Here is a 24,683-nt window from a genome sequence, read left to right on the forward strand (position 1 = left end):
ATTATATATATAATTTAAATAATATAATATTTATAATATAATATAATAGTAATATAAATCTTTATATATACAAAGATTGTTGTAAATATGCCTAAAACAGTGATAGAAGAGTTCAATAAATGCTACCTTTTATTACATAACCCTGTCTTAATATAATATAAAGAGCAAAGTGGTCAAAATTTCCTGTTTCCTAATTTGTCTCTTTAGTTCTCATTTCTTATCTTGTATAAAATATTAGATATATCAGGGCATACCATTTTATTATTGCTTGACTACTAGATACTATTTTATTTCTATTTGTAAATAATCTGAAGAAATCAAGTAGGGAGGGTGATGTTTGGTGGTCTCTTCCCTACTTGGTGTGTCTGAGTTACTCACAGGCACACTGTCCAGTGGGCCATGCCCCTATGTCAGGTTTCTCATCTCAGGCGGGACTGTGATCTGACGGCCATGTTCCTCAGCTAAATTGTCATGGGGCAAATGGACTTGGATCTTGCTGTTGAAGAAAGAGAGGGATTTGAACAGAGGGAGAGGAGTGAGGAACACATTCCAAGAACAGTATCTGCAAACAGAGAAAACAGGTGGAATGGGCCTGGTGTGTTAGGGGTAGGTACCATAGACCTGTTTAGCTGGAACAGTCTAAGACTCATGGAAGATCAGTTCGGAGTCATAGGTAGGGGATGGATTGTAAAGGATTTTGAATAAGAGACCAAGGATATTATTCCACAGGCAATGGAAATCTAGCATGTGGGTAATAGATGCTAATTGGTGTTTGGGAGGATTACCATGTCTTACATCTATTGAACTGTTTGAAGTATCATAAGGTAATTTCCAGTTCTGCAGCATGTAAAGGTGATCACATACACTTCTGGTCATGCTAGAAATACCAATGCAAATGTTTAAAAAATAATGTGGAATAGCGCATCCATAAACATGTTTCTACTTCTATTTTTTAAGGAAAATGTTCAAAAATTATTGATGTGATAAAAATTATGACACAGCATTTCAGTGAAATGTTGTATGTTAACTTGAAATTATAATTCTGAATATTAGCAATATGAAAAATATTTGACATAATGTTGACTTCAAAAATTAAAATTTAAGATCGCAACTTTGTTGAAATTACAGACACACACACACACACACACAGAGACACACACATTCAAACAAGAACTGTAAGGAAAGCCTGATACAATAGAGACGGGGGTTTTGTGAAGAATGTTATTATTTCCCATAGTGTTGCCTAAGGAAAGGAAAGATGAGTGACTAGTAAGATGAATTGTAGCAGAAGGAGTGAAGTCAGTTAAAAGAGTTGCATTGATCTTTTAGGAACTCTTAACCTGGGTTGTTGAACCTTCTACTGTATAAACAATAGGTGTTTAGGGTTTTCTGAATTTCTTGGGTTAGGGTTCCATATCTTTTAACAGATTCTAACCTAATGCTCAGACTATTAAAAAATATATCAGAGTGCCTGGTTTTTAATATGTCCCCAAAACATCATTGTAACAACTGTAGTAAAAGATAATTTGTTAAATTTTTTTCTAAGAACAGGTGGTAGACTTTACAGTTTAGAAAATATTTGAAAATATCTGATTAAAAAGATCTCTTCCAGCCAGGGTGATTTTGGTGAGTTTTGTTAAAATAGAATTATCAAGCCCTTTTCTATTTTATTTTTACAAATGAATTCCTTCTGCATTATTCAAATATGGTGCTAGATGTCAGCAGTAAAGTTATTTAAAAAATAAACTTATATGTAGTATATTCTTATAGAGAGATATACTGGAGAGAATGATTCCAGAAAGGGTGTGCGTGTGTGTGCGTGTGTGTGTGTTTCAATATATGATGAGAAAGAGATAGGAAAAATTACCTCAGTACTTGAACACACTTCAGTAATGTGTGGCTGTTTGGGAGATTATTGCTATAGCAACGGAAACTTCCAGAAAATAGTAATAAGCCTTGTTTTACAACTAGTGATATAAATGGAAATTATTTGCTCTGGGAACACTGGTTGTATTTCTGTTGAGTGATTTGGACATTACTTGAGCTGGGCAGTCCCAGGGAAGCAGTTAGGTTGAATCATATGAAATTACTGATATTTGACCTTTTTTGATCTACAAAAAAGCAGTTGCATAGATTTGATCCTTTTATGTTTTCTATTTCTTACAACCTCCTTTTTTTCCTCTTATTTCTATCTCTTGTTACATCCTTCCAAATTTCAGTTATGTTACATTGTCTATTGTGTTCTTTGAATTGTCTGATACATTTTCATGTATACAGAGATAATACTAAGATGACTTTAAATGCAATGCAATTAGGCATATGTTTTGAATGAGACATGTGTTACATTGACACACCCCATGTCTACATTGTCTTGATATGTACATTGTTAGCCATAAAGAATTTCTATATAAGGTGTTGTTAAATATATGGTATATGAGAAATTCTGGTTAGTTTTAATATTCTTGTTAAAGGCATCCAGCGTTTGACTACTTTCATTCACAGGGATTCTTTTTTTAAGGAATCATTCTTGGTTGTCACAATACCACAGTTCTTTTGTAAAAGCAGTGGTTTGGAAAACCCATATGTACTCCAAACAAGGTGGGACTTGAGTGGTAAGGAGATGGTGATTGAAAGAAAGAGAAGGAGTGAGCCGAGAATTAATGAATGTGATATGACTGTCTTCACAAAAAAGCAAATTTCAGTCTTGGTGTTTTGATAGTGCCCAGATTCAGAAAGTAACCCAGTCTCTACTATTCTCTGGAAATATTGAAAAATGTACCAATTTTCATCAAGAACATTTTTTCAGTCTTTCCCCTTAGCTCAGCATCATGATGCCTTTCTAGAATTTTGGCATTTTGCCTATCAGTAAATTATGAAAAAGCAATAGGATTTCAGTCTGCTGTGCCATCAAATTATCTGTGGGGTTCCTGGGTCTCTGTACAGTATTTACAGAAACAGATGACTCCTGTGGCACTTTCATCAAATGACGTGACACTTAACTTGTCTCCACTATGCAGATCTGCAGTGTTGAGAAACACACTCTTTGATGCCTGTGAGCTTCTTTGTATAGCAGAGCATTTCAGGAGAGAGGAAAGAAACACTTGGTTAATTCATTTTTCCCACCTAGTTTATGGGCTACTTTAACAAAAACTTTATCTCGTGTTCAGCCAGCTAATTGACATTCTTTTTTACTTCCTGTAGAAGAATTTCAAAAGAAACACATCCATCATTTCTGTGCTAGGAGAACCTGTAAAGACATTGCAGAAAAAAACTGGCAATGAATGTGAAGTTGGGCCATTATAAAGGCCTGCTAAATAATGTCAAAAATAAAGGTCATGAAGGTAAATGAGTAGCTCCAAGTAGAACTCTTGCATTCTGGATGAAATCCTGAAAGAATCATCTGCTCATTTTTTCATTCATAGATGGTGTCTGTTTTGTTTCTATGTATTTAAAAGTAATACTCACATAGCATCTGCTATGTGCCAGGCACTGATGTAAGTAATTTATGAATATTAATTCATTTAATCCTCATAATAGCCTTCTGAAGAAGGTACTATATTATCCTGATTTTACAGATAAGGAAACTGAGGCACAAGGGCAAATATACCACACATGCATTATGATGTTTAGAACTAGAACATTTGCATAGAAAGTACTTTATTAAAAATGGAAAATTTTTGATTATATCTTTTTTTTTTTAATTTAGAGACAGGGTCTCACTCTGTTGCCCAGGATGGGGTACAGTGGTGTAGTCACAGTTCACTGCAGCCTTGACCTTTTGGGCTCAAGTGATCCTCCTACCTCAGCCTCCCGAGTAACTGGGATTATTACAGGTGTGCACCACTACATCCAGCTAATTTTCTTTTTTATGTAGAGATAAGGTCTCACTATGTTGCCCAGGCTGGTCTTGGACCCCTGGGCTCAAGCAGTCTTTCTGCCTTGGCCTCCCAAAGTATTGGGATTATAGGTATGAGACATTATGCCCAGCCTGTACCTACTTTAATCAAAATTTAGGTATATATTTTTAGGTTTAAATGAAAAAAAATTTCCGTAAAAAAGTACACCTAATATTTTTGTATGCTTAAAATGGATACTAAATTATATTATGTAGAAAACTAGTTGCATTCCTGTAATGGCTAGATCTGGACAATCTGAGAGGTTGAGGGAAACAGAAAGCAGCATGTACATTTTGGTGCCATGAATTGCCTCCCCTGGCCCCCAAAATGGAACTACCTCTTTCAGTGTGTTAAACCAGATGATAAAAGATAATAACCTGATGAACTTTAAAATGAGATACCCCAAATTACATTTTGGAGGATAAAGCTGCTTTTGTGAAAGGAGTAATCGTTGTCAGGTCAAGATAATTAGTTCAAAGGGCCCCCTTCTGCATGGCAGTCCCAGCGGTCCTGTTTTGGTGGGACAGTACCCATTCTTGTCGTAAGATGAGATTCAGTGATGGATTGTGAGGAGCCTGTTAAACCCAGTACCTCTATCTACCAAAAAGTATTCTGAGTAGCCCAGTGAGTAACCACTACCACAAAGTAACAGGCACAGTGGGAGCCAGAGCGAGAAATGGGCCTGCAGAAGCATTTCGTGTTTAATGGGTCTGGGGCTGTAGTGAAGCAGTGTGCTGAAATAATTCTGATTAGACTCGGTCAGGCAAGCTGCATAATCAAGACTCATCTCTCCTCCATTGAGCCCTTACTGTTCAGAGCACAATCACAGTTTAAAGCACCATTTTAAGTAGTCCTTCCACTGTTCTTGAAAATGCAACCTTTGTTCAAGTTGGTGTGTGAGCCTTTTTGATACCTGTGGAAATAGCTAACTAGAAAAAGAAAAGGTTATGTTAACATATTAATAGGAAAACATGGACAAATTCTTCTTTCCAATGGAAATGCATATTTAAATTTATAAATGCACTTGAAAGAAATGATGGGAAAATACCAAAAGGAGGAATACTATAAATCATAGTGTCTAACCTGGTTTCTGTTGTCAGTCATGTGTGTTGTATCAATGATTAGGCAGCTGATTATTTTCTGTTTTCTATCAGCTGGTACCACCAGTAACACATGTACATAGCAGTAGATATATAATCAACAGGAAATAAGTTTAAAGGCTTTCTCCCCACTTCTTTTATCTTTTGAAAGAATGAAAATAAATCAGAAAATGATTTCCATTTTCAAGTTTTTATTGCATAAGTCAAAGCTCATTGGGACATATTAAGCAGAGAAATGAATGTGCAGAGATAGAAGCCAGTCAAGATTCTCTGATGTCTCTACTTGGTTGGGTTACAGAGGTCATGTGATTACAGTCATTGTTGATCTCTCTGACAATATGCTTTGAGGGAGATTAGGTTACATGTTGATTGTGCTTTTGTGAAGAAGGGCATTATTCTAAGCGGGTCTTTAAGAAATGCTGAAAAGAGCTTCAAAGAAATATATTCACCCATTGTTCACGTAACAGTGACTGTAATAAATGCAGAACGGTTTTTCAGGTTCATTCTTAGGAAGTGAATAACCGTAATTGAAAATACAGTAAATGGACACTTTCAAAACTTGAATCATAGCTGGTGAATGACTTATAAACCTGGTTCTCTTGAAGTTTTTCCAGAGAACCTGAAAGTGTGAAAAGCAATCATTAGAAGTTTAAGCAAAATAAATGATTAAGGATTTGTGGTGGCTCCAACAATGAGGTCCTACTGGACATAATACATTTTAGAAATACCTTCTATTACTTTGTAAAGGTCTTCTTATCATGAAATATAATCCTAATGTATTATTCACTCTAATGAAAATACCAGCTCACTATTCATTATTTATTTGTGTACTTAGGTACCAATAGCATCTGGCTTAGAAGAAGAATAATAAGCAACGTGTTAAAATTCTTACAGCTTGTACGGGTGAATACTCATGACAATGGGTACTAGAGAAGCCCAAGAGGGGAATGAAATTCAGAAATAAATATGTAGGGGGAAAGAAACTAAGAAAAATAGTTATAATATTTATTTTTACTGAGATATTAAATTAACTGAATCAAATAGAATTTCTAGGCTTCCATGAAAGAAAAATCAGAAATGACTGTTGTGAGTCATTGGACAGCAGGTTCTACCATCTATGTGATGTAGGTTCTGAGACTGAAATAAAGAAGGCAGTCTCAGCAGTTATTGTGTCTTGTCAAAAGGAATAAAAACCCAGATGGCCACTCTAAAATGTTATTTTGAGTTAGTACAAGATTTAAAAAGAAAGAAGAAACTATGTAACACCTTTATAATTTCCCCCATAGGTGAAAATATGGCAGTTACTTTCTTGAAACAGGATTACCAAATCATAACCTATTGTGTATTTTGCTAAATCATTTTGAGCAAGCAAACAGATTTTTCTTGCTTCTAAATGGATAGGAAGAAATGTTTAACCCCCATTGTATTGCCACAAAGCCAGGCTGATCACCCTGGGAGGCCTGGGAGGTCTGAGCAGCTTTGGATTGGCTGTCAGGAGCAGGACTTTAACATTTTACTGCACATGGGCCAGCCACAGCAGGGTTCAATTGCCAGTGCTTTTATCTGCAGAAATGTGCTGGGATGGGCACTTTGTTTAAAATTTCCCTTTGCTACTGGAAGGAAATGGAAAGCAGTAAGATAACTTTGTTTGTAAGGTAATATCTGTGCTTGTTCATGTGCTTTATGGACAGTAATGTTTGACAGTCCTGGGACCGGTTGATTTTTGTTCCTCCTCTCAGGTATTGTTTTAATGATTTGTTTAAAACCGAAGCCCAAATTAGAATTGTATTCCACCTATAACAACTTGTCTGAAGCTTGATATTCTCTGTTCATTGATTTGTTTTTATTTTGTGTGCTATTGGTTAGTGGAGTTTGTTTCACATAGCTTGTTTAACACTTAAAAGAGGAACTTTGGTGGGGCAACTGACAGATATGGTTTGAATATTTTTAGTAGCAAAATGTGAACATATTGTAAAGAAAAATTAAGTGCTGGTATGTTTGTTTGTCATCGGGGTACATTCACAGGGTGTGTTGAGGTGTAATTGTAATGCTTTTGTCGTTCTTTCTGTGGATATTTGCTTTTAATAGTCTCACAGACCATTTTCATATTACCTTAAGACAATTTTCTAGTTAGGCCTTATTCTCCCTTATTTTCTGCATGCCTGATGTTTCTGAGGATAGTATAATAATTTTTGTGTGCAAAGTGTAGTTACTCACGTGTCTTTTTGATTAAAAGCAGAATCTATTGTCATTCCCTCTGCACTAACTTGAGAGTTTCCCTTAGGTTGTTTGTATTGATTCTCCTGTATTCCAAGAGAGTTCAGTGGTCAAGAGGATGAGAAAAGCTGGATGAAGGGCACATTTTAAAAAAATATTATAATTGGATGTGTTAGCTTTAGCTCTTGAAACATCTTCAAAGACCATCTGTAAGATTATATTCCATGCTTCTCAGTTCTTTGAACCTCATGAAATGAAACATGGTGTGGTTATACCTAATGCAACCAAGCTAATATCTTGAAACCAAAGTTTTGCATCTTTAGAAATACCCCTGAAAATACTTATTACCTGACTTTTATTACAGCTGGACATGAAGCAAGTGCATTAAAGACACTCTGCTGTTTTCCTCGGGCAGTTTTCTATTTCTGTTCAGGTTTTGATGAACAATAACAAAATCTGATGAAAGTCACCAGAAAAATAACTTATGTTTGTGTATAGTGCTTTATAGTTTGCACTATTCAGTTTGATCCTCTTAACCATCCTCTGAAAGAGAGCAGGTCTTATTAGCCACATTTTAAAGATGAGATAAGTGAGATTTAGAGACACTATACTGAGCAGCGTGCCTCAAGCTACCCAGCTAGGAATAGGCAGAGCTGAATTCCCACCCAGGCATTCGGACCAGTGTCCTTTCCAAAATGCTGTGTTGGTTCCATGTGCTGGATGTTTGCTTTAAAGATCAGACTGTTTGGACTAAGCCTCTTAATAGGAAGACTCTGGCAACAGCTGGTGTTAGGTAGATTAAAAATAAAATCAAAGACTGTTTGGTTGGAAAGTGGAATAATCAAGAGAGTGAGGGAGAAGGGAGAAAGATACCAAAATAACCAAGAGTTGTTTAAAGAAGTGCAGGATAAGGGCAGCATGATACATGGGTTTCATGATTGCCTCTTTTCTCTCCTTGAAAAAGGTTTTTATCCATCAGGGCTGCTTTCTCTTGTCCCTGGTCTCTTTGAGAAATTTGCTATGCATCATCACCACAGGCCACTGTGAATTATGAGTAGGAATCTAGGGTACTTTCCCCAAACTTAATATCTGTGGTTCATGTCCAGAAAATAAAGGATCAAATCTGTAAACCTTCCCTTTATAATATATATGGCCTAGGTCTCATGTTTACTTACACAATATTGAGAATAATATGTTTCTGCTATTGAGTTACATTCACTTGCCATGTCTTCCTTCTTTTCATTCTGAATTTTCTTGCTCTTCAAATGACTATGCTTTTTAGTTGTTTAATTCTATTACTTTGTCAACCCAGTTCTCTGACTTTCCTGATTATACTCTGATTCTCATGGTTTCTTTCCATTTTTCTCAGGAAATCTCACTAGAGATACTATACTGTGTAATACTTAGGCTTACCCTGAAATTCAAGTGAAAACTGAAATGCTTTTCAAGCCCTAGCCCCAGCTGAAATACTTACTGCCATGCCATTGATATAAATAAAGTTGTAAGAAATACTCTTTTACTTGGTTCCTTCCTCAGTATTCAAAATGTCTTCATAAGTGGGAAGTTCTTATTCATATCAGTTGTCTTTGGTACCAGTATACCACACAAACCGGTTCTGTTAATTCTGTTACATATGATTTTTTGAAGCAAAACATAGAATTAGATGTATCTTTTATTTTAACTTTGTCTTATTGAATACAAAATATGTGTATGTGTAGATTTTACATATACTTGTGATTATTTTAAATTAACATTTATTAGTTTTCTGTTGAAGATTACAAAATAATTTAAAATAATCAGATACTCAGCACTCAGACACATCATTCCGAGTGAGGATAAAATATTCTAAAGATTTAAAGATTGACTAGTACAGAAAGCTATAAAATTGTATGTAAATATCTCCCCCTCAAATTATTTTCCCCAAGGTAAATGCTCTTATTCATCTTTTGTGTATCTTACCAGAGATACGTTTTATGCATCTAGTGGCCAAAACTGATTTTTCAAATATAGAATTTCAAGTTAACACTATTATCTGATCACTTTGTGGAATTAATTCACTAATTCAACAAATATTTACTAATGCTCTGTTTTAGGCATTGTTCTAGGCACTGGGGATATAGCTTGAACAAAACAGACAAAAATCCCTGCTCTCATAAATCCTACATTCTGGCACATTAGATAAAAAAAAAAGGATGAATCAATAAGACACGTAGTAAGTTAGATAGTGGTAAGTGTTAAGGCGAAAAATAAAGCAGATAGTGGAATTGGGGTATCTAATGTAGGTTACCTTTTTGGACAAGGCAGCCAAAGAAGTCTCCATAGAGATGACACACACAAAAGCCCTGAAGATGAGGGGAAAGCTGTGTAGATACTAGGAACAACTGAAGCAACAGATTAGAATTCCAAGATCCAGGAAGAAAAAACATCTTTTATAAATGTTAAAAGGTAGGTTTTTTCTAATGAGTTGCCCAAGATGAAGGAAAGAGAGAGAATTCATTTAAAGTAATGATCCCTTAATAAGAGTCATATACCACTTCATTTATAGAATGAAGTTCTCATTCTTCATTATTCTGCAAATAAGATGACCCAGGTCGAGAGTGAGAGTACTTCCACCTACCTAGAGAAGATGCCATGGTAATCCAAGAACTTTCTGCTTACACATTTTCTCTTCTCCATTGGTTCTGAAGTTACCAAGAATTGTTTTTTCTAGGTTAGTTGAAAAGACTAATGTATTTTCCTTCTTTTCCCACAAGAGCCATTTCCAGAATCTTCCCTTTGAGTAGTAGCCCTTGCCACCAACTTTCTAGAGAACAAGGAATAATGCTTAAATGCAGCCACCTCCTTTCTATTTGGTAAAGGGAGGGTCCATTCCTATTGTTTTTAAGTAATCAGGGCCTCAGGAGTTAGGTTTGCCTGGTAAATGGTGTCTGATTACACTGGCTATAGCTAAAGTTTAAAAAAAAAAAAAGTACAGTACCAAATATTACACAAACAGGAGTTAAAAGTCAGTGAGCATTTCTTTGGTTAATATGGACATAACAGCATACGAAAGCAGGTTGATAATTTGCTTCAAAAATGGTTTTGTGTACTGCTATTGGGACTTAATTATCTCGAAATACAAACAGATTTGTAGATGTTATTGAAAGTGCAAGCTGTTGGCCTCATCCCATTCTTCTAAACCTAATCCTGCTCCTCCTCACCCCCAGCCCTGGACTGGACAGGGAGGCTTCCACTTGGCCTTCATCCATTCTGTGATGCGGAGCCTGTTGAAGAAAAGCAGGTGTCTTTACAGAGACCTTCAATAGAATCCAGTCAAGTCATTTGTGGTTTTGGAGCATAGTTTACTTGATGATTTGACTACACCCAAATTTGGCCTGTTTTGAACCCTTTTAAAAATTATCTGATATGAGGACAACCATTATTATTGACAGGGAGGAATCAGGAAGGAAAGGCTTTAAAGGAAAAAAGTTTCTCTAGGGAATGAAGTAACTCAAGTAAGAAACCACAGAGAAGAAGGGTGTGTTTAATAATTGAAAGCTGTGAAACTCTACCCATGTGGCACCCCACAGGATCATGCCACTAACCTCTGCTCTGGACTATTGTAAGAGCCTTTTATGTGGTCTTCCTGTCTCAGTCTCACTCCCCTTCAGCGTATTCTCAACACAGCCTATTCCACCCTTCAAAACAGAAGTCAGGTCATGTCACTCCCCTGCTCAGGACTCCCCCCAGGGCTTCCCATTTCACTCAGTGGAAGCCAGAGGTCTTGCCCTAGATCATGTGGTGCCCCTTTACATCTCTTACTTCATCTCCCACTGTTCTCCTGTTTGCTGCTCCTCTCACCCACCTGGTCACCTTGCTGTTCTAAGACAGGCAAAGAGATTCCAGCCTCAGGGCCTTTGGATTTGCCCAGAACTTTCACCTTGCCTGCAAAGCCCTTTCCCAGTGACTCACACTCACAGACCTCAAATCTCTTTTGAATTACACCTTCCAAGAAGGTTTTTCCCTGACCATTGTACTTAAAATTGCAGCCCCTCTTTATCTTTGCACTCTATTTTCTCACCATACTTTATTTTTTGCAACCTAAAACAATATTTGTTTACTTATTTTAATTACTATTTATCTTCACCCACTAGAATAGAAGCTATTGAGTGCAGGGATTTCTGCCTATATTATTTACTACTATCTCCAGCACCTAGGACAGTGCCGGTACATAATAAGAACTCAGAAACTGTTTGCCAAATGAGTGAATAACTTGTGCAAATTTAAGTGAGAAAAAGAATTCGCTTTCTCTAAAAGTAATAAAAGTCTGGGTATTGCACAATAAAGATAAAATTCTTAAAATGAAAGAGATTTGGTGTATACACAGCCTATATCCACTTATAGGCATGTTCCTGGGTGTGCTGGATAGCTGATTCCGAAGGTAGGCCTTGGATGCCTTCAATGTCATGCTTAAATGCGAATGATGCCGGGAATTGCAATGGAGAATAATGAAAAAATGTGGAAATGGAATGGTGGAAATAGAAATTGGTTGCTTTGCTTCCAAAGTAATGATTTTCAAAGCAGAGGAATTGAGTAAGAAATACATTAACAAAAACAGTGTCTCTGAAAATGCAAACTTCATTCACATTCTGATCTGTGCCATTTTTCAAGATCAGTGATCCAAGGTCAGAGGGCGCTTGTATTAGCATAGACCTTGCTTTGTTAATTCACCTCTGACTAAAACCTCTGAGTTCCATATTATGATAGGCCTTCCAATGACAATAAAACCAAGCTCTCATAACGCCAGTAACATTTATATAGCACTTAAGCAATTCCTAAATGAATTGTCCCCAGAGACCTTGAGAAATAGGTCAGGATTATTAACCCCATTTTGTACACAGGGAGAAAGTAATTTGCTTAATGTCACTTGGTAAGCTATTTAATTCATAATTTGATTGCTTTATTTATGATAATGGTTTGTTTAATACAGGCTATGTTACATTAAAGATGAGCTCTTTAAATGGGCAGCTTTATATTTGAACTTAACTGTACTTAGCAACCTGCAACTGATAATATTCCAGATTTCTTTAAGATCAGTGTTTCATAACCTTAAAATGGGAGACTGATTTAGAGAACCGAGTGGTCGGAGACTCCCAAAGCCATTTTGATATTGATCAACATTAGTCCACTCTCCTCAGATGACACTGCCGAGATATCTATAACGGCAGGCTTAGGTGTGATTGGGAGTCCTCCAAAGCCATAATTTAAATCCTTTTAGAATTCCCTTGCTTTTTTATGCTCAGAAAGTTCCATTTGGTTCAAAAAATCAGTGTAACTAAAACAAAATCAGTGTTTGCAGACAACTAAGAACTAGAGACAAAGTCCTCATTAGGCGGTCCTAAGTCCCAACCAATAGGGAACGTGGGATAAACATCACAGAAGCTACATCAGAGTCATATTTGGAACCCACTTTATTTGGTTTCTGTTGTGGTTCATTCCTTTTACTTTCCAGAACACTACTATGAAAAGACTTCAAATTCAGTTCAATGAGCCTGTCAAATATTCAGGAAGTTGTGAGGAAATATAAAAGTGAGGGACTACTTGTAAGTTCATGTCTGTATCAAGGGAAGACTAGAAAACTAGAACATCTAAAAGAATGTTGAACCAAAATGACTTGCCAGCTTTGAAAAAGAAAGAAATGTCTAGTCTTTGTCCAACTGTTTGAAAGTTTTTCAAAACTTCTTCCCATTTCATCTTTATAATGAGATTTATTTATTGCCAACAGCAACAAAAAAAGATGCACAGCCAAGTTATAATTCTAATTTTTAAAAAAAGTCTTCCTCGCCTTCCTTTTAAGGAAATGCATTCATTCTCCTTCACTGTTCCTGAATCTGCTTTACTATATTTTTATGCCTGTCTTTACATCTGGTTTATTATTTTTAACACCTGCTAGAATATGAGCTACAGTTTTGATACCAACAGTCAATTTAATTGGGCGTATAAAAGTTTGTTTGAAAGAAGAATTTTGCACATGAAATTTTGAAAATTTTGTATGCAATTATGTTAAAATTGGTCAGACTGAAGTGTAAATGGATAGAGCAATAAAATTAGGTCTTAAATCAAATCAGATTAAAATTTAAAGTTAAGATCTTTGTGAGCCTCAGTCTCAAAAAGTGATAATTGTAGAGGCCTCTTTGCAAGTAGGTCTTAGTTCCCAGGACCTATAAAAATAAGGGACCTTTGGAAGGTGATATGGTTTGTATGTTTTGCCCCCTCTAAATCTCATGTTGAAATGAGATCCCCAGTGTTGGAGGTGGGGCCCAGTGGGAGATGTTTCACTCATGGGGGTAAATCTCTCATAAATGGCTTGGTGCCCTCTTTGTGATAATGAAATACTGTGAGATCTGATTGTTTAAAAGAGTCTGAGACCTACCCTACTCTCTCTCACTCACTCTCTCTCCAAGTGACACACTGTTTCCCCTTCTTGTGCCGTGATTATAAGCTTTCTGTACAGCCTACAGACCATGAGCCAAAAATAAACCTCTTTTCTTTACGAACAGTCTCAGGTATTATTTTAAAGCTACGGAAATGAACTAGTAGGTTATAAGACAGTAGGTTATAATAAAACATGGCTGAAGCATCCTTGGGAACTTTCTCTGGCTAAATACATTGAATTCTTAATGTAGTGTAAGCAGATAAATGAACTGACAGATCTTGGTTGTATAAATGACTATGTGGTTAAAAGATGAATTATGCAAATTATGTGAGCCGAACCTATACAACTTTTCTAAACTTGAATGATAGTCTAGACTTGTACTGTGTTGTTCAGGGGACAGATTAGCTCACTATGCAATTAAAAGTTTGATGTTTCCTATCCTTGTCTTCATCCAGAATCTGAAATGCACAGAAATGCCTGTCATCTACTTACTGAGCATTTACGCCTGCGTAAATTAACATAGTGAACAACCTGATTGTGTACAAAATGTAGAATTTTTCTTATTACCGTATATATTTTCTCTTAGCACACAGTATTATGCTGGTCTGAATTTTTTGTTCCATTCAACAGTATATGTTACATTGATAATCATATTTTAAGGGAAGAAATGTTGTATGTGTGTTCGATTCTTTGTTCAAGCTCTTAGATATTAATCAAATATATACAACAATTAGTTAAATTTCCTTTGTCACTTAATGTGTGCCTAAATAATCATATTTTATGAAGTTTAATATAATTTATATAATCAGATAGTTTCACTGTTGTTTTGTTTTTTAAAATATTCACTGTTTTTTTTTTAGACAGTCTTGCTTTGTCTCCCAGGCTGGAGTATAGTGGCATGATCTCGGCTCACTGCAACCTCCGCCTCTTGGTTCAAGTGGTTCTCCTGCCTCAGCCTCCCAAGTAGCTGGAATTACAGGTGCCCGCCACCACACCCAGCTAATTTTTGTATTTTTAGTAGAAACAGGGTTTCACCATGTTGCGCAGGCTGGTCTCAAACTCCTGACCTCAGGTGATCCACCCAGCTCAGCCTCCCAAAGTGCTAGGATTACAGGTGTGAGCCACTGTGCCTGGCCTAACATATTCAGTTTTAAACAGTATTAATCAGGTGTGGGCAACTTAATTTACCAGGCTTATAAAAACAAATTCAGCTTCATTAGTAGATTATATAATAGAACATTAAGAGACCATTTTGTTTTGTTTTGTTTTGTTTTGTTCTTTTGTTTTGTTTTGTTGAGACAGGGTCTAGCTTTATCCTCCCGGCTGGAGTACAGTGGCTCACTGCTGCCTCAACCTGCCAGGCTCAAGCAATCCTTGCCTCAGCTTCCCAAGTAGCTGGGTCCACAGGTGCATGCCACCATGCCCAGATAATTTATTTTTATTTTTATTTTTCACAGAGACAGGGTCTCCCTGTGTTGCCCAGGCTGGTCTCAAACTCCTGGACTCAAGCTGTCCTCCTGCCTTAGCCTCCCACAGTGCTCAGATTATAGGCATGAGTTACTGTTCCTGGCCCAAGAGACTATGTTTGATCAATACCAAATAATTAAAAATTGGAGTGCTGTCAATAATTTTTTTATCTTATGATAAATCTTTAGTATATTAAACACTATCAAAAAGTGTTTTTTTATAATTGTATGGGAATTCACTTGTAGTTCTTGCCTTCATTTTCAGTTGGTACTTTTTAAATTGTTAGAGCAGCAAAGTAGGTATTATTTCTGATGAAATCATTCCTCTTCCACCCTCAGCCTTCTTAAAATACATCAATGACTTCCCATTGCCCTTAGGATAAAGGCAGAAAGAACTGCAGGACTCCAAATGGCCAGGCCTCTGCCTGCTTTGTCAACCTCATCAGACCTGTTCCTCTTGTCTCCTGCTTTTCTTCTTCTATTTTTGTGCCCAATTAAATTGTGCATTGGTATCAAAACTGTAGCACATCATTCCTTCCCCAACTCTGTAGGACCTCAGCTCAGTCATCATTTCCTTAGAAAAGTCTGACCTTGACAAAGCCAGTTTCCATCACCACACACTCTAGGAGCACCACACACCCCTGCCTTAACAACTTTTCAAAATTAGTGTTTTTAGATCCATTTCTGTGATTATTTGTTCAATATCTATCTTCTGCCATTGACCATAAGCTTTATGAGGCCAAGACAAGACTGGTTTTCTAAGGCTTTCACTTCTTTTTCACCATTGTATTTCTGATGCTCAGCATAGAACTTGGCAAATGATAGGCGGTTAATAAATGTTTCGCATAATGAGGTGATAAATAAATGTTCTATGAGGGCAGGGATTTTTTTCTGTTCTGTTTATTACTGCATCCTCAGTGCCTAGAACAGTGCCTGAGCCATGGTAGTTGGTCACTAAATATTTGTTGAATAAATTAATGTTTTCCTAACTTTTCAAGGACACAGAAAGTATTAATGGAGGAGTTTAGGGTATAAGTTGAATTTTTTCCTACAAATATTATATCTATTAACTTACTGAGTTGGAAGGAAGTTTGTAGCTATGCTTTCCTTTTTTACTGTGGTGAAATATACATAGCACAAAATTCGAAATTTTGACAGTTTTTTAAGTGTACAGGTCAGTAGCATTAAGTACATTCACGTTGTTGTGTGACCATTACCATATCCACCTTAGAGAATGTTTTCATCATCCCAGATTGAACCTCAATACCAATTAAACAGTAACTCTTCATGTAGTTGTAGATTTACAGAACATTTTTTATTTGCCTTAGAATCTTTCTTCCCACTTTACATGGAAGTCTGATTTATAAAATACATAAACATGAACTGCTTTTGCTTCCTGAATAGGGTTGGGTGCCTCGACTTCATTTGTTCCATTCTATATCTTGGTGGGTGGCAACATCATCTGGAGGCTGTTCCAGGACTAGTACGCCTAAGCGAAACTGGGATTCCCAGGGCCACGTTGAAGTACATCTGCTTCCCCATGAATGAAACCTCCTTTTCTCCATTCAGAACCAGGGGTCATCTTTGTTTCCTCCTTCTCATCACCACCTTCTCTACACACACGTATGCACACATACGCACACAGACTCACAGTCACTCTCCCGAGACTCTGAGCTGCTCGAGCATTGGAATCCTGTGTTACTTATCTAGATTCCAAGTGCTCTTTTGTGTTTGTTGACAGTGTGTTTTCCACCCTGTGGATGAGAAATATTCCTGATATTATTTCAAGAAAGGGAATCTAACAGCTTCACAAAGTTGTGTATTTCATTGTTTAACCATCATTATCCTAGAGACATTATTTCACCCTGTTGATTATTGTGTGGCCTGGGACCACATGTACCAGAACCCCCTGGGTCCATCTATTAGAAGAGTGAATTTCTGGCCAGGTGCAGTGGCTCACACCTGTAATCGCAACACTGGGAGGCCGAGGCGGGCGCATCACGAGGTCAGGAGATTGAGACCATCCTGGCTAACACAGTGAAACCCCGTCTCTACTAAAAATACAAAAAATTAGCTGGACGTGGTGGCGGGCGCCTATAGTCCCAGCTACTTGGGAGACTGAGGCAGGAAAATGACGTGAACCCACGAGGCGGAGCTTGCAGTGAGCCAAGATCACACCACTGCTCTCCAGCCTGGGCAACAGAGCAAGACTCCGTCTCCGGAAAAAAAAAAGAAAGAAAGAAGGAAAGAAAGAAAGAAAAGTGAATTTCCACGTCTCTCCTAAATCTGCAGAATCAGATTCTCACAAAAATTATATTTTCAATCTTCCCCCTTTCCTTTTCTTTTATTTTACTTTTTTTTTTTTTTTTTTTTTTTTTTTTTTTTTTTGAGACTGAGTCTCCCTCTGTCACCAGACTAGCGTGCAATGGTGCCATCTCAGCTCAGTGCGCCCTCTGCCTCTGGGGTTCAAGTGATTCTGCTGCCTCAGCCTCCCTAGGAGCTGGGATTACAGGTGCCCACCACCACATCCAGCTAATTTTTGTTATTCAGTAAAGACAGGCTTCCACCATGTTGGCCAGGCTGGTCTTGAACTCCTGACCTCAAGTGATGCACCTGTCTCACCCTCCCAAAGTGCTGGGATTACAGGCGTAAGCCACCATACCTGGCCTCAGTCTTCCCCATTTTCTTAGATATGGTGTTAGTTTATAGCCATCACACAGAGCCTTCTGTGTTTGTTTTATGTTCAGTGAACTTGAAAAATAGTTTCTATCTGCCACATAAAATTTTTAGAATCTTCATATATTCATTGACAGTTTAACTAGACTCCTTTAATCTTTTTCTTCCCTAGGTGAAGTCAACACTGTTACTTTAACTGTTTCTATTAAGGAGTTATTTAATACCCTCTAATCAATTTGCTCTACTGCTCTGCATACACTTATATTTTGAAATTAAATCTCCTTCTTAGATTATAGATGTAGAAAAAGGACCAATGAGGACAAGATTTCATTTAAGATTTCTATTATGTTCACAACGTGCTGACTTTATTAGATAGGGCAGAGCTAGCTATTCTAACAAACCCCCAAACTAGAAACATCACACAATTAGAGTTCCTTCTCAGCTCATGTAACAATTCACTGTTAGTGATGTAGACCATGAATACGGAGGGAAGGATCTCTGCTCTTCACCTAAGCTGACAAAGGCCATGCCATGCAACTTCTCAGGTTACGCTGGCATTGACATACAGCCAGAAATGAAGATAAGAGATAGGAGGGGTGGGGAAGACATATTTTCTTTTTAAACATCTGAACAAAGAAGTGACACATATTAGCTCTCTTACACCTTACAACACCTAGACACAAGGAGAGCTGGAAATGTAGACCCTGGACAGGAACTTCTTCCCCACAGCCACCTTACGTGACAGAGAGGGCATGACTCTTTGTTAGACAGCTAGCTGTGGCTGCACACTGAACTTCTAGGTTTCCTTTTTTTTTTTTTTTTTTTTTTTTAAGATGGAGTCTTGCTCTGTCACCCAGGCTGTGCAGTGGTGCAATCTTGACTCATTGCAAGCTCCACCTCCTGGGTTCACACCATTCTCCTGCCTCAACCTCCTGAGTAGCTGGGACTACAGGTGCCCGCCACCATGCCCACCTAATTTTTTGGGGTTTTATTTGGTTTTTTTTTTAGTAGAGACAGAGTTTCACCATGTTAGTCAGGATGGTCTCAATCTCCTGACCTCATGATCCACCTGCCTCGGCCTCCCAAAGTGCTGGGATTACAGGGTGAGCCACCGCGCCTGGCCTGAACTTCTAGGTTTCTATTTGTACTTTTATGAAACCATGAAGTATACCAAGCACTAATGTCTCAGTCTGTTTTGTGCAACAGAGTACTATAGACTAGGTAATTTATAAAGAAAATGAATGCATTTAGCTCATGGTTCTGGAGGCAGAGAAGTCCAAGGTCAAGAGGCCTGCGTCTTGTGAGGGCTTTCTTGCTGCATTATCCCACAGCAGAAGACAGACGGATGAGAAAGGGCAAGAAAGAGTGCACATGAAAGCAAGAGGAAGAGGGGAACAGAACTCACTTTTATAACAAGTCCACTCTTGTGAGAACAAACCTACTCCACAATATTGACATGAATCCATGCATGAGGGCAAAGCCTCTCATGACCTAATCACCTCTTAAAGATCCCACCTCTGAATGTTGTTGCATTGGTGATTAAGTTTCCCACATATGAACTTTGTGAAGCACATTCAGACCATAGCAACTATGTACCATGGACGGCTACATTCATGTATATGACAACATGATTTACAGCGCACTGACAGTAAGGTGGTATATATCCAACGTGTCCTCTATCAATGTAATTTGCTCATTATTAGATGTTTGCATCAGTCTACAAAGTAGCAAATGATAGTGTCACTTGAGGCAGTCAGATGCTTCTGTGAGTGATCAGTCTTCAGTCTTCAAGGACCAATGTGTTAATTTCTCTGAAAGGTAAAGCATGATCCACATTGGTTCACCTGCAACTTTCTTGCTAGAATGGATCCCTTCTTGCTCCCACCCTAACTTCCACAAGATGTATAACATGGGGTCAGTCCCAAGTCCCAACAAGTTTAGTCTTGCAGGAGTAGGCTGAACTTGGTGCTAAACTTGGGGCCAGAAGTAGGGGCCCTGTGTTCCCAGGAGCCCAGCCAGCTAGGTTGTGGTAGAGGGAGGGCCCTCTGGGTGCCATCTGGTGGAGCTTTAGTTGGAGAACTTGCTTTATCTCAGACCATACTTTCTTTTTTGGAGTGTATTTTGTTTCATAGGCTGCTGTAATGGGAGAACTGGGTTTCAAGATGATTTGGGCTTCTGGCCATGTCAAGCTGAATTAGCGGCTGGATGACAGGCATACCCTAGAGAAACCAAAGATAAATGCCAGTTTTAACAAGGTGTTTTTTTATCCTTTTTCTCCGGTTAAATGTGAATGGAACCTAAATTCAGTCCAAGGATCATGTCAAAGGCTGGAAATTAAGAAAAAAAACGAATTTGGGATTAGTATGATTTTACTACTACTAAAATTTCTGTTAAGACCAAAGATTAAATATAAATTTATAATTTACTGTCATTTTATAGTGATAAAAGGCAGAACAGTTTTGCATGTTGCACAAATACATACATGTGCAAATATGTAAATATATTCTTGCATATAAAGTTTTCAGAATTGATGTTCTGAAAACTATTTCTCAGCTGTATTTATTTTGAAGAATGTAAACAGGACAGAATTGACTGGAGTGGTGGGAGGCGGTCAAAGGCTTGATATCTTAATGTAATCTAACCTTTACTGTATTGTTAAGGAGGCCAGTTTTTAGAAATCAGCCTCACAAGAACGAGAGTAAACATCTCTAATACCTTTAGAGTTGAACTAAAAAGTATAAGCCAAATGAGATTTTACAAGTTTTGCCTGCTGATACTTTTACCTAATACTGCTTGTAATAGCAGATTTTCAGTTGCATTGAATGTTATGAATTCTCATTTTAAAACCAAACAACTCTCTCTCCACTGAAAAAGTTCTGCAAAAAATGTATCCCAATCCGTAGCAATTTACTCTGAAACAGGAAGTTTATTATTTTATTTTTCTGTACGTGGCTAAGTCAAGTATTCACTTTTCAGAATTATTTGAATTTTTAGTGCTATATGTTATTGAATTACTATTATTGTAATTGGTTTGTTATGTGTACTGTGGCCTTTGGGTTTCTTACATTTTTCACGTAGATGTTATCTGTCTTTTCTGAAGTCTACTTTAAAACTGCATCAAATCTTATCTTGACCTTTTGACTTAGGACTGGTTTTATTTAATAGGGTAAGTTGATTGCATTTTGGTTAAAAAATTAAATTGTTACCTGGTTATTGGAAAATTAGTCCTTAGCAATGATGTATTACCCTATTCTCTTGACCTAAATGTGTTTTGGGGTAATGAAAGGCCATTGACACATTTGTCAAAATAAGAGTAAAGAATGTAACAAAAAGTCATTTCCTAGAAATGTTTGGCATAATTGCTGATGTGGTAATATAATTAATACAGTCTTTTGGTGGTCTTCCCAAAGGCTTCAGGGTTTACATCACCACAAGGAGGTTAAAAATGTAGCAGTGCCCTATCAATAGTACATATAAGCAAGGATGAAATAGTTTTTCCACATGATGCCATGGAACCATGTTATGCAGAATTACACATCTGTGCTTTTTAGAGCACTTTGCCCTGAATTGGATTATGCTGAGAACTATTAAAACTTAGGAATCCATCAGCATGTGGACTGAGATCCGTCATGGTAGGAAGCATGAAATATTTATATTTTATTTTGTTTCTTGTTTAGATTTATCCAGTGAATTGGCAGATGTGTATTAAGTGCTCAATATAAGTTTGCTGAATTGAGTTGTTATTGTAGATATATCTTAAAATTCTCATAGATGCTCTCCTACACAACTCTAGGGGGTTTTTTAAAAAGTGAAAACTGAATATTACTATAAAATTGGTTCCAATTCTAAGGAAAAATTATAAACCTCCACAATATTAATATTTTGTCCTGATAAATTATCATTGCTTCACATGCAATGAAAATCTATTAAGTGTGGTTTTATATGTAATTAACATTTTTTGCAACTTAATGCAGGAAATATTTTATAACACATATATGAGCAAAACCAGCTGAGATTATTAAGCATCTTTTATTTCATTAACAGAATAATTTTGCAATTCATAGTTGTCCTAATATTTGAGTGCAGTCCAGAGTTCCTCAATTGACACTTGTTTCTCTTCTCTGAGGGGTTTTTCAGAGGTTGATAGTATGACTTCTGTTCCCAGAAATCCAAAGTTCAAAAAGACACAAATCCTCCCTTAGAAACCTTGGGTGTCACTGAATTGGTTGTTTAAAAAATGAAACTTAATGTGCTCAGCTGTGATTGTTCTACTCCCCATTCCTCCTCTCTTTCTCTGGCTAATTCTCAGCTGGACTATTTGCAAAGGAAACATTGAGGCTGATGGGAGGAGAGTTGGAGACTGCAGAACTTGGGAGCTGTCCACTGCTGAGCCTTTGTCACAGCCCAGGTGGAACTTGCTCCTCAGATCTTGGCTGTTCCCAGCTTCTATTTATGACCCTTGTTGAAAACCTGAGGCCTTTCCAATATAACCTAAAAAATTCCTATGCTACCAAATAAAAAAATTTAAATAATAATAATAAACCCATAGCAAAGAAGTATTTTATCCACACTGTATAGATACATTACAAAAGCCCCTTTATTCCTCTAAACTGAAAAGAGGAATCAGACGTGACTCTGTAGGCTGGAATCCTTTAATGGGATGTCCACCAGAGTTCTGGTCACTTCTCTGCTGTCACTTTTGATCGAAGCCAGCAGAGATATGTTTTGGCAAATCTAGTCATGTTTTGTCTTCCTTGCAGGGCTCTCTCTTTAATTGTGTTTCCCATCAGAGAGCCAGTTGGAGTTAATATATTGAGTCTGCTGTGATTGATGACAATCAATGTCTTGTTAACATTTCCCCCACTTTTTAACCCACAGAGCAATGCTAAGAAGACTTTTGGTTTAAAGAATTAAAAGGAAGAACAACTTCTTCAGATAAGAGGAGCTTCTTCAAAGGTAAGAGTTTGTCTTCTTAAAACATTTGAATTCATAGTTAAAGATGAGAATTATAAAATTAAATAATGTGATTGTGTAATATTATTGGCATATTTAATACTTTTCAATCCGGAGAGTATGATAAAAGACAGAGAGTAGAAACGTAGATGCAAAAACATTAATCATACCAGTGTCAAAGAAGATAGATCAAATACATAGGGAAGAAAACCAGCCCTCATGTCCTTTTGTAGTAATAAGATTTTTGTTTAACTAAATCATGAATCATAAAGCCCAGAAAATAGAGAGCAGAGGAAAAGCACTGCTAGTAAAAATGTTTCTAAAAGGACTAAAGATTAAAATTATAGGGAATCATTTACAAGAAAATAATTTTCTTTTGATTCAATCATATATCAAAAGTCTCCTGAGGGTATACCATCCATTAATGATTTTCTTGTCTCATAATGGAGTCCAAATAATAAAATATCTCTTTTGAAAGTTTAAATATTACTTTGAAATGTGATTTCTGCTTTGTAAATTCCTTCCCCATTTCTTATTTCCCACCCCGCTGTCCGCCCCATTCCTATTTGTGCCATTCAGCATTATCAGCTCTAGAATGGACCCTATTAGGCCTATGATGCCTTCTGAAAAGCCGTCTATTATAGTACTGAACTTGATGAAAAAATAATCTTACTTGGAGATCTGGAACACAGTTCAGAGAACTGTATCGCAACCAATAATAGCTTTTTTAAGGAATTATAAGAGCACGATTGTTCAGACATTCAGTTCTTTACCTTGTTGATTTCATTTAACAAATAAACTCATGGATTTTAGTTAAGGAAAGAAGATTGTATACAAGATTTTGAGATAGTGAAATCCTTTGAGCATGTTGTTCCTTGTTCTCGAGAATTCTTAGGTTGATCCATTGAGATGTCCTTTTGTAATTGAGAGGAAATGATTCATGCCTCAGCTGAATTTGCTTCCATTGTGTTGTATTGAAACTGACTTCATATGACTAGTTCTTACAGTGTTTCAAAATACCATCAGAAATCCTCAAATTAGTAGCCTGGAAAATAAGAATGATGCTTTGTAAATCAAATAGCACAAATTTTGTTCTGCTTGAACAGTCCCTGAAAAGTGAAAATTAGCAGAGACTAGCAAAATTGATGTTAGGTAATTATGACCAATACCAAAGCAGCCTTAATTTTGTACAAATGGCTCTTTTAAGAGAAAGCTTCCTTTGTTGATGCAAAATGACCTATTTTATAAAGTTTTTATGTACCCCTCTCCTCTACAAGTGTCCTTATTTCATAAAGAACACCTGCAAGGTAAAGCAATGTGACTGTAAGTACCATCCATTCTGATAGGGACATATACCAAATTACAGTTGTTAGAAACTAGGAGTTACTAGTAATGATATTAAGTATGGTGGCTTACCAATACAATACTAGTATCAGCAGTGAGGTATGGAAAATTCTTTCATAGATAATATATTGTCTGATATCTATGAGGTAGTAAGGCACTGAGGGTGGGAGTTTATTTCTAAAACTGGTGTTTTCTGGTGAGCAGGGAAAACAGCGGCCACCGTGACGAAGTACATGGTTCCCTTTTAAGGTGGAAACAGCAGGTGCTTTCCCATTTCCTAGCCCACTCTCAGGTAGTTCTAAGGGAGTTTTTCTCGCTGGATGCATTATTTTTTCTTTCTTCCATTGTGTGAAGGGTACTTGATTGAAAATCTGTGTCTTCTAAAGCAACCAGTGAAAAGGCTGTATTCTTCTTTTCTCAATACACACTTCTCGTTGGTCTTTCTGGCTAGCCTTTTGTTAATTGGCTCAAGAGAGCTTTTAGTTGTCAGGTGCTGTGAGAGCCACTAAAATATCTCATTTTTTGGTTTCGTGAATGGTTGAATCTTGTCAAAACTAAATGCTGAGTCTTCCAAATTTGTTTCCCTGGCCTCACAAAGACTGACTGAAACTTCCCA

The 24,683-nt window shown here is 37.1% G+C and overlaps 1 protein-coding gene across 1 annotated transcript in view; it reads left to right on the forward strand.

Moving 5' to 3' along the window:
- Positions 1 to 24,683, forward strand: part of NRCAM (neuronal cell adhesion molecule) — a 325,277-nt gene that overhangs the window by 125,656 nt on the left and 174,938 nt on the right. Inside the window, exon 3 of the mRNA XM_017889596.1 lies at positions 22,649 to 22,726. The gene's annotated coding sequence lies outside the window, so the exon portion shown is untranslated. The remainder of the gene's footprint in view (positions 1 to 22,648; positions 22,727 to 24,683) is intronic.

The sequence above is a fragment of the Rhinopithecus bieti genome, unplaced genomic scaffold (genome assembly GCF_001698545.2).
Source record: "Rhinopithecus bieti isolate Rb0 unplaced genomic scaffold, ASM169854v2 scaffold_18688, whole genome shotgun sequence".
Lineage (NCBI taxonomy): Eukaryota > Metazoa > Chordata > Mammalia > Primates > Cercopithecidae > Rhinopithecus > Rhinopithecus bieti.